Here is a 12,374-nt window from a genome sequence, read left to right on the forward strand (position 1 = left end):
TAGGTTATTTAATATAAAAAGTTGTTTATAATGCAATAAATACATACAAAAATCTTAACTTTTCGAATACTTGTCCAAATTATTTCTTTAATTTTTTACACCACATCATACTATTCATATATAGATTAGAAACAAACAGACAGTTTACAGGTTATATTTATTTTACTTCAAGATAGCGCTCAAGAAATAAAAGTGGACAATAATAACACATTTTTGTTTCAAATATTTTATAAAGAAATGTAACATTTCTATTTATTTTACAAAATAATTTCATTTATTATTTGAACAAATAAAAAATTTTGGACTTTAAAATAAAAGAGAATAGAATAGAAACAGTTTAACTACTAAATAAAAATAACAATACACACGAAATAACCACCAGTTTAGAAAGACACTTTTCGGCTGAAACAGACTAAGTTTTCAAGCAACTCATATGACCCGACGGCGTTTCAAGTAGGAATGGACGCCCGGTGATATCAATTGCTTTGTTGTACAAGCTTAAGTGTTTTAAACACCAAAAGTACTTAGACATCTCTGCTACACATTGGATACAATTTCTCTAAGACATACGTGCGATTTTCGTTTGACAGGTAGTTCAAATAACAATGGACGATATCGTAATGTCAATTGCTTTGTTATCTATACGCACACGTACAACCGACCAGTATATATAGAGCTTCCCTTCCCTTCTGTAAACGTATAAATTATGACGTGAAAGGAGGTGACGGTGCGATACGGTAGGTCTTGTTAAGTTGGGAAGTAACGGAGAAGTGGTCGCAGCGTTGAGTGCCATTGTTTTTCTCTGAGTTTTTTTTCCAGCGCAGCCAATAGCGGGCGACCGCGGCGTTCATTGGCGGCGGTCGGAACGGGCAGGAGGTCCCGGAGGGCTGGCCTCCTACGCCGCTACACAGCTGCACACCGCTGCAAACAGCTGCATACAGCGCACCACACAGCTATTGACTGTAATTACTTAACTAATTACCTTCTAACACGTATTCCGATGTTAGAATAATATACGGTTGCGAATGTTACGTTTAATTGCGAAACGCATAACAAAAAATCTTTAATATATAAATAAACTTTTCTACTGGTGTCTTATTTTAAATATTAACATCGCTAAAATTTTAGGTAACATAACTAATTCTTTTTTTTAATTTTTTTTAACAAGACGTTAGTGCTACTGAAACTGCTATAGGTATGCCCTCAGTAGGGGCACTTGCAAATTCTTTAGGATACTCGGCACTCCTCCAATGGTAGAGAGGTTAACCACCTTCCAGAAGGTGGAAATACCATATAATCCTGTCCTTCTTCAAGAGAGCAAGTAAACTTGGATTTTTCCAGAATATTTCTCCATAGAAAACATAAAAACACGGTGTGCGCTCAGTGAAACAGAGGGATTATCGGTTACTTCGTTCTGTCAGTCCGCCGTTGAACATTCATCATGGCGGCGCTCCTGCTCTTTTATCCTCGGCCCCCACCTCCACGCGCAAACCTACGGCGCGGTACACCGGTTTAGGTAGCACTTATAACACGTATTTGTGGCGCTTATAAAAAAAGTTGTATTCCACTGTTATACTGTATGTTTGGTTAAAAGCTAATAAATTCTAGCAATACAAATTCTACGGGGGCAAATAGTAAACAATAATTAATTTTAATGTCCTTCACGTATTATATTATTTCTGAAACAATTGATTTTTGGATCTGGCCTGTCATAAATTCATTGACAATTAATGAGCTATATATTCCCTTTAAAAAGTTTTACACCTATTACCAATCACCCTGTAGTATCATCCAAATATTGTTAATAACAGTCATATTATTATGAATTTCCGACAATCTGTGTGGTCCACAGATAAGGGCAGGTTCACACGCGGCGTCGTGACGCGACCGTAACGCCGGCCCGGCGACCCGCACGCCAACTCCTTATCGAGACGCCGGGATAATGCATCTCCGCGCTCGCAACGTGATTTAACATAGCTGACTGTACCGCTGAAAGCTGACTGTACCACTGCAAGAAAATAGGAAAGTAAGAAATATTACTGCATAAATAGAGAAGAAATGGTTACTACTAAACTAAGCTAAACTAACTACAACTAAATCATTATATTTAAAAAAATAGTAGATTTAAATAAATAAGAAATAAATTAGTTAAATAAAGATAGCTGAAACAATTAGCTATACCATCATGGTAAATTCTATCTATTAGACTAATAGATGGCACGGATTAATAATTATAACATTAACAGTAAGATTTATTAAAAACTGTGATAAGAGTAAGAGTTAAGGCATTTTTTCGTTAACTAGTAAATTAAGAAAGAAAAAAAAATGGAAATAAGTTTTTATAGGATCTGTTCTGTTTTAAACTTGTATGGTGACCAATTATACTAAAAAACCACTGCAATAAAAGAGTGATTTATGTACAAGATATGAGGAACAAATTCATTTTCATGTTGATGAACATGTTTGAATTAATTCTATTTTCGATCTATTTGGCCTCTTTTGACATTCTTCTCTTGACGAACACAACCCAAATTTGTTTTTAAAAAATGATACAAATTTTATTTCAAGCGATTTTTCATTCCTTTTCAATCTTTCAAATTTAAAGCCAAATTCAAAATATCTTTATTCAAGTTAAAGAAATATCTTTATTCAAGTTTCGTCGATTTTTTAAACATTATAAATATTAAGTTATCACCGGTATGGAATGCCGATTTGCTGAGGAGAGACGACCAAAAACTCAACAGTATATACATTATAATATCAACAAAACGATTCAACAAACCAAGTTGCACATATTTCTATAAACTAAGACTCTAGAATATTATAAGATTGGTAGTTGGCAGCCCTTGAAGATTTTGTTAACTTTTTGAAAACGAAATTTAAACGTTACTTGTTTATTTTTATTTCTTGTAATTATTATGTATATCATTATTTCTGAATCGAATGAAATACTTTTAAAATAATAAATTTAAAAAGATACCTTTTTAAAATATTACTTTAAAAAAGAACCAAATACAACGAAAGCTGCGAAAATTCGTGACGTTTAGGAACCTAAATATAAGAACTTCAAACTGATATAGACACCTCCATGTATAAGAACAAGTAAAGAATGTTTTCTGTATAATCCGTGACAACACTTACTTCACATCTTCCTAAATTTCAAAGAACTTAACTAGAATTAGCTGTATCAAATTTGTCGCTCATTGAACGTGGTTTCGACGCCTTTAACGTTTTCCTTACAGAAGCGACCTGACATTAGTTATAATTAACTTTAAAGACACCTTTCCTAAGCAAGTTAAATAAACTTGTAACAAATATATTCCAACGTATATTTAAAAAAACGCCTATGGTCTAAAATGATAATTACAGCTCGTAAACAACGAAATATATGTGCTATAACGTCGCTGTATGCACTTTAAAGAAATTTACAGCACACATCTCTCTTAGTATTCTTAATGTCAGTGTTTCCTCCTGCACGCAATCTTTTTCAAGTACAAGGTTATGAATTTTTAATACTCAATTAGAAATCTGTTACAGATAAAATGAGATATAAAAGTGGTTTAGGATGAGAAAGGAGAGTGTAAACATACAAGTGTATGTTTACACTCTCCTTTCTCATCCTGTCCTCTCATGTGTCCATCAGCGGAACCCGCGCCGTGACTTTCATGGAACGCAGTGTCATGGTATGGAACAAACAGCCCAAAAAACTTTAAAAGGTTTAGCGATTTAGTATTTTATGCAGAATTAGTAGATCATGCAATAAGCTACGGTTGCGAACGTGTGAAAGGTTTGGACATAGATGACTTGTTTTGCATTGAAGATTTCGTTTAAAAATACATCTGTGACCGATAATTATAACGGTTAACAATTGTAAATAAAAATATTGTGAACGGATACAGAACTTTCAAATGTCACAGGTGAACATAAATAAAAAGGAACTATATATCTTTAACTAGTTTTAACAATTTTTACACAGTTTACTTTGTAAACAGCGAATTTATATTCAATGTTGACTACATTGAATACATATATATGAGTATAAAGACGGCTGACCCAGCCGGTAAAACAGATGTTATCGGAAAAATTGCAGAATTCACTATAATTGAGAATGTTGTTTATCTTATTTTTAAAAGGAATTGACAAGATAAGCAATAAACTTTAAACGTCGTTTCTTTAATTCATGTCGGTTAGTGAGTGTTTTAGATTAACAGTGTAATTATTTTTTAAAGTAATTTGTAAGTGCTGAAAACACTTTATTTTCAGAGCAACCCGGTTGCTTAATTCATAATAAGTTTAAAATAAAACGGTTTTAATGTCATCAAAACCAACCATATACAAATAGCACAGCCAAAGAGATTATATTACAAGTATAAACAAACTATCTGCGAAAATACTTTTTCGACCTATTAATAACAAAAATAAATCGCAAGCAAATTTAATTGCTGAATATAAAACTCGAAAGCCACTTGACCAATTCGGTATTTTTATTAACATTGGCAGAACGAGAAAACAATGGAAACATTGTTTGAAAAATAGTATAACCAATACTCTTCTTAACTCACATAAAGGGATGATTTAAATGACCTCTCGCTGTCGTTAGATGTTAGTCAAAATCAAAAGAGATTAGTTAAGACTTGATAAAACAAAAGAATATCATATACTATAAAACATAACAATCAAAATATACTATTACTAGTCTTGCAGTGTCCAAAATAATCATCAATGATTAAAATGATTATTGACATTTCTTATTTCTTTACTTTCTCTATTGAATAGCGAAGGACCAATTACTTTTGACTGTATGAAGACTCTTGAGACAGTGGTAAATAAAACAGAGTTATAGAAGGTGATAGTAAAAACTTTAAAGAAGTGAATGTATAGCTTATTTATAACCAATACACCGATATCTTGTTTTTAAAACCATGCATTAATTTAAATTCATGCAAGGCATATTTCATAAAGTTTAAAATAATAACAACTACATCTCTCTTTTTTCAAAATCGTCTCTTTTTTTAAAACAAATCCAAATTTATTTCCTAAGTTATCAGAAATAAGTACTCGTAGCTGACGCGACCACCATAGATTTGCGGAAATCTAACACGAGAATACAATAGTGTACAACAGTGTATTTTGTATGGCGCCGATTACATATAATCATAAATCGTGTTCAATTAAGGAGCCTAATATAAATCTTTTCAATAAAATACCTAAATAAATCTTGTTAATAAAGTATTCTATAATATTAGAAAGTTTCTTACATTATAGTTAAATAAGTAAATTATAATAATGATTTCAATTGGTTACTATTGACTGTTGTTTTTTTTTTTTTTGTTTGACTGTACTGACATGCACGTAACATTTGCCTTTATCATTGTTGACATTGCACTGAAAATAAAATTGGTTAAAATTATAAATTGACTCTTATACATATTTATACGCCCTTGTTGTAAAAACCCATATATAGCACCTTATGAGCTATATACATTCATTCCTTAAAAATTTCTACACCTATAACTAATGATTGTGTATATAGACAAAAAAAAGTTAAATAAAATTTCGTTAATAGACTGTACAGGCGTATCATTAGAAGGTAGATAGACAAAGAGTAAAAAGTAAAACATTTGTGTTAGCGAGCGCAAACCGAGCACCCTCGAGAGCGTGACTAATGAAGGGGGCACTCCGCGCGGGCTCCGGACGCAGCGCGAAGATCGCTTTGCATCTCAAACGCGCGCCTCCCGACTCTTGAACACGACTGCGTCCCTCGTAATCTCTGCTTCGCACCCGCTAATGCAGTTATGAAACGAGAATAATCAAAAAGAAAAGTACAAAATACGATCCCGCATTCATACGTCTACGAACATAATTAACAATAGCCGTAATCATTTTCATTCGAATTAAAGAAACATTGTACATTATATTCATTTATTTTTGTAATTTCATTTATTTATTTCTCCAACCACGGATGCGTGTTATATGATACATAAATTAATAAAAAAACATTTTTACTATTCACACTAAGATTCATTTTTTTTATTACAGAAGATCAAACAACATGCAAACAAGATGCGTGGCGATCACGAACTGGACATGTCGTTGGTAGACCACCCACTACGTAAATTGACGGCGTCCCATCACTGAGACGATTCTCTTCATCATTTCATCGTCATTTAGCGTCATTCATCATTTCTTCTGTTGGCTGACATGACAAAGAGGACCTCCACTATTCCGACCAAAAAATAAAAATAAAATATTGCTTCACTAAATAAATAATAAAATATGTATAATCAATATTATAAGAACATAGTAACTCGCAATACTTATTTTCTTTATCGTAATGTCAAAATCATGCCAACATTCACTAGCTGAATCATTACTTGTAATATAATCTTCTATTAATTTAATTGATACATGTTATTTTTCACTCAAGACTATTTACAGTGATCGTGTACATGAAAAAAGCCAATAGCCTAATTAGATATAAAGTCGAATAAAACTGAGTTCCCCTATAGTAACATAGTTTAATTTAAAAAAGTGTATCGAACGCATTCTGATCTGTGAAAAACTCACAGTGTGATGATAAAATTAAATAAGTGTTTATTTGCTTTTAAAAATAATTTCAGTGTTCTATGATGCTATAAAGTGGCATTTGAGCGGTTGACCATAATTAAAATAATTCTTGACATAATAATATAAAATAAATATATTGATTGTTATAATTAGTTTTAAAAAAGATTTGAAATTGGAATAAATTTTGTAAATATATTTTCAGTACATCCTCGAGTAAATTTCAGCCATTGATTTGTCGTAAATAAAATTGGATTGGCAAGTTGCAGTGGCCTCGGGCAGGCCATATGGCACATAATACGTAGCTGTTGGGGCCTTAAATTTCTAGAGTGACCACAGATTGGCAAGCGTAGTGTAAGACGTCCACTCATAATGCCGACATAATTTCTTGTCACTGACCTTTTGGAAATCTATAAGTGAGACCTATGTCCACCAGTAGCTGTCTTAAAACTGAAATGATAATGATAAAGTCAAAATATTCATCCTTTTGATTTTATGTGATTTTACTAATATTATTTTGATTACTTGTGTGTGATGCCAGAGAAGCCTATGTTTATAGACACTAAAATGCAATTAAATATAAAATTAATAATAATAATAAAATTAACTGCCTTCAAATTTAAATAAAACTGCGAGTGTTCAAAACGTGTTTCGATCTGAAGAGACCTGAACAAACTCAGCCCGTTTTTTCAGTAATCAGTATCAAAAATGTTCTTAATGAAGTAATAGAGCAACTCATTCTATAGCTTTATTATCACTTAAAGCACCTTTGCAATGTAATAGGACATTACTTGATAGTACACCTTACACAGTTGGCCACCGACGAGTGATTTATTTTATGAAGATAGAAGAAAAATATAACAATCTTATCTTTATATCTAATGCTGGCCTCAGGTATTTCGTTATTTTTCTTTTCCTTTTATTATATTTTGAAGAGAAGAAGAGAGGGTGAGTTTTCAAAAGATGGATTTTTTCATATTAAAATAATTTATTGTTTATAGTCTCCCTATTCCTTTTTCTAATTTTAGATTTATACTTTTATAGAAGATAAAAAGAAATAGATGTAAAAGCTTCAGAAAACAAATTTTCTATATAATTTTTGATTTACCGCTACAAGTCTTTTAAATCTATAAGCAATGCCCATTTATATTGACTATGTACAGTATAGTATTATTTCCATGAATATTTTACTCTAAAAGAATCTCTAGTTGGAAATCTGCATTAAGATAAATGATTCTAAAAATGAATAAAACGAACGATCAAAGAGCCACAGCAGTCTCATTAACGTCGTGTAAAAAGTAATTACAAATAAAACATGAGAGGACATGTCTGAGCCGCAGTTTGCGATGCACTTAACTCAATTAGAGGAATCGCGTCGCGTCTTCGCCACGCGGGCGCCTCCCGCGAAGGAGAATCGACAATTAGGCGCGGCTGAGTGGCATAGAATTGCAAAACACCGACCGGCGTGAGGGCCCTCCGCCACGGCGCGACACAGAGCAACAACGCAGATGTTTCACTCCTCAACACAATAAAATATTGTCCACTCCTCCCGTAATCCTTATTGTCAATGACCCAGTCCACAAATGATTCCATGGAGAGAATTTTAAAAGAGTTTTGAAATTGTGTGAAAAAAAGTAGTGAGTTTCCGCGTCCTTCCACTCTCATACTTTTCCTCTGGCTTCTTGTAGTCGCTTCGGACTTTAAATAGCGAAATTATCGGATTACTGAACTGTTTTACTGCCGGGATTAGTCTCTCCCTGACTAACTACTGTCTTTTTGCATCCTGGATTTCATTGTGGAGGATATTGTTGTATTAGTCATCTTTTACATTCCAGTGGGAGTGGTGTTATTTGTCAAGGTAGATCCGGGCACCATATGGAGAAAATATTGTATAACATCAAATTTAAACCAAACAAGTCAAGTACCAACCCAAGCCGAGGGCTTCTTTTTGAGAGACTTGCGTCTGGTAGTACATGAAACGAACCTTCAAAACAACTCATGAGTTTGGTAGTCTCCTAATCCGCTGACATATTAGGCTCGTGCCCTGATTACAAAATAAGCCTGTTTACTAACTAGGACAATTACCCTATGAAAAGAAAACTAATACTATTTCTCTATTACATAAAAAAATTGTAATAAAACAGCTGCCCTCGTATGCCTCGCGTAGGCTACACTACACTGTCTTTTGTTGATGCAATATCAAAAAAATTAATTTATTCAATTATTATTTTTATTCTTAGCTAACCTTAACTAGAAAAAAATATTTCTACCAAGATGTTTAGCCTTGTGCTCCTGGAGATATCAGATTAAATCTGTATAGTTTTTTTTATAAATTCTTATTTGTATCGGTAGTGTTTTTTTTTTTACAATATTTATTTTTCGCTTAAACTAAACGCAGACAGTTGGGAGAGGGTTGCCGCTATTTGATACGGATCTTTCTTCTCCGAGTTTACACGTGTACTGACTGATTAGATGTAAAAGCTTTAAATTTAGTTAGATAGAAGTTTAATCTTGTATTTCTTTGTTCTATTAACCTGTATAAAAAGATCACTCTTAAATATGATATGTTTATAATTTTATTTATATCTTTTTGTAAAACAACAGTTTAATAATAGGACAATTGCTTCTGGCAGTCATCTATAGGGACAGAGATTAAACATTAATTAAAGTTAATATGCAGTTATCAGATTTTATTATCATTACGACATTTACCGTGATTTTTTGAGCAGACGAGCTATTCATCCACCCCTTTAAAACTTTCACACCTATAATCACCACAATCACCAAAATCACCTTGTATCTATGAAAGATAATGACTAGTCACTGCAAAATTTAAAAGGGATTTCATCTCTTTTCCAGTAACTGTTAACAAGGGTCTTGCTACATTGTCTTCTGTATAGCTCTACAGGTTGAGGCGTTACCCCAAGCGTCCCCGCGTCGATATTAAGTTTGTTTTGTCTCGAAGGGCGACGATTTAAATGCAAACACCCGATTCGCTTTCATTTTTATTTGCCGACTTTAGCATACGCAAACATCCGACGCCGCGACGAGTATTTGTACTTTGACAAATTACGACTGTAATACACAGCTATTGCATTCGGATAAAGTGGGTGACAAATAAACCGTCCGGGGCCGCGAACAATATATATTGCACAAAGTCACAAACTTGTTCAGAAGAACGATAATACCATTGATTTTTTAATTAATAGGAAAATGTTTCTCAACTCTTCTTTAATAAATAAACGAAGAGCTTCTTAAGTTGTAAAAGTTTTAACGAGGTGAATGTCTAATTTGATTTCAATGAACATACGATACGCTCTACGAAAAAAACAATGTTTTCAGAAATAATAAATAACGTAATAATAACCTAGTAAGAAAAAGAATTTTCCAAATTCGCGTTATTTCATTTTAAAAATAATTATTGTATATTATCTGTCCCTACAGATCTTGTACTGCCAGAAGTTATTAGCTTGTCGAATTTCAATATAAAAATATATTCATATAACATTTTCTAGAGTTACATATATATTAATAATAATATAGAAATAACAATAATATTGAATGATTTTCAAAATTAACACTTTATACAGGGGGATAGGAAATAGGTGTAAAAACTTTGATGACTTTTGCTGACGTATGAGCCTTACATTCATCTCTTTAATGCTTTTAAATCTGTAAACAAACACCATCTTTGTATATTTAATTAAAGTACAAATACAGACAATAAAATATAAATGATAAACTTAAATTTGTAACAAAAAATATACAAAATTCCCAAATTAGTAACACTTCTTGGTGGCATCTTTTTTCTTCTTTTTCTCTTAAAAACGATTTAAGTTAAAAAGTATTTATCGAGCTGTTAGAACGCCAAATCTACCTCTTTCTAAGCAACCAGTAATCTAAATAAATGTTTGCTAATATTGTAAGTACAGTGAAGTATCCACGAAAGTATTTTTAATATATCTCTTTGTAAACAAAATGCTTGGGCTTATTTAGGAGAATCTATTCTTCCATTTAGTATTTAATCCTGCAACTTATCGTAAAAGGAAGGATGCATAGAAAGCTTTGTTCGTAGAAAACAACTATCCTTGCCGAAAAACTTAAGCAAATAGTATAGAAAGACCATCAGTTTGACCTCCAGAGTTGCGATGTCAAAAATTAAGATTGCCCTAAAGGTCTAAGAAGAATTCTTCCATTTATATTCACCATCACTTCACGTGACGTCCACAGTAGGACAAAATGCTTTCCAATAATTTTCGAACAGGACCGTTACCCTCAACTGAAGTAAAATTACTTGTTCAACGATTGAATCTTATTTAATTACTCGTTGAACAATAATTGAAGGCGGTTACGGGGATTATTATTTTAATATTAGAGGTCTAATGGTGTAAATAAACAAACAGGAGGCGACGTAGGGCGCGGTGCCACGTGTCGGCGTAATGATGCGACACGCAAGCAAACAAATAAACAAACAGTCGCGCAATCCCATCGCCGTTCTCTGCAGGGAACCCGGGAAGCTGTCGCTGAGATTCGCACAAATATCGCCTTTGTTAAATCGATTAACCCCTTATCGATTTCCAACAAAAGCGCTGGCATTGAATTTCAATTGATTTTTAATGTTCCCGCCGAACACCTTTGTATACATTTGAAGGCTTGTTTTAATCAAGTTTAGACGTACCAACAAAGGGTTATTGATTCGTTATTAGTTTTAATAATAATAATCAGAATAAATAATAGATATTAAAATCTCTGACTGCTATATTAACATGTTATTCTTTTAAGGATACAAGTACTTGATAAGTTTATTAAATTATAGTTACATTATAATCGACACACCACCGACATTATTCCCTATTAAATCTCCTGATACAGCTGCGTACTATACATATTGATACAGCTTCATAGTGCACTGTTGATAAGGTTAAGCTGTATTGCAATAGCATACTAAAAAGGCTTCTTTTAATATTGTCGATACTTTTTATAATACCATTTTTGTATCCTTAATTCTTTTATTTATTCCAACCTTATCGATTCTGTTTTTTTTTTTGCTACTTGTCAAGGCGCTTATTTAATTTCTTACTATTAAGCTTCACACACGGGCTAGGTATGACCTGTACTAGGTAAACTAACGACATAATAAAGGCAGCGTGGCGATATTTGGTGGGCCTATTCATTGCATCGTGGATGTCTATCGGTGGACGTGATGAAGCTTCACATTTTAATTTAAAAAATATAAGTGCAAATAATTCCTGGTATTGTGTGTTGTGAGGTAACAAGAACGCGGTTTCCGAATAACCCATCAGGGGTCCTATCGACAGCTAACAGAGAGCCCGTGCCCCCAAAACAAACCACAAAATCATATGGTTTTAATTGTGCGTTGTACAACAATGAGGTGCTTTGTCGTTTGTGGGAAGTGTCGGAGCCCGACGCGGGAACCGCAACCCCCGTTTCACTGTCTTTTAACTGCGTTATTAGTGAAATAATATAACACAACATAACATGAATCTTATTTCAGCAAAAGTATGTAATAAATTTAAAGTGGAACTGGATATTTATAATAAAAATAACTACATCTGTAAAGAGTATTTTAATTAAATGTGTAACATACACACTCTTACACACACGTGGACTAATCATAACAAAAATGCTTTAATTATATTGTAAGGTTTTAAAAGGTAAGACAAGTAATTATTAATTCGGTTCAGTAATTATTTCTTTCAAAACATATTTTTATACAGAATCTTAATACATTTTATAGTGTAAGTTATAGAATTGTTGGTATTCTGAAACAAGATAATGACTGTGCTAAG

Source organism: Battus philenor, unplaced genomic scaffold (assembly GCF_028537555.1).
Source record: "Battus philenor isolate CCGP_79_NKW_IND1 unplaced genomic scaffold, ilBatPhil1.0.hap1 SCAF_7, whole genome shotgun sequence".
Classification (NCBI taxonomy): domain Eukaryota; kingdom Metazoa; phylum Arthropoda; class Insecta; order Lepidoptera; family Papilionidae; genus Battus; species Battus philenor.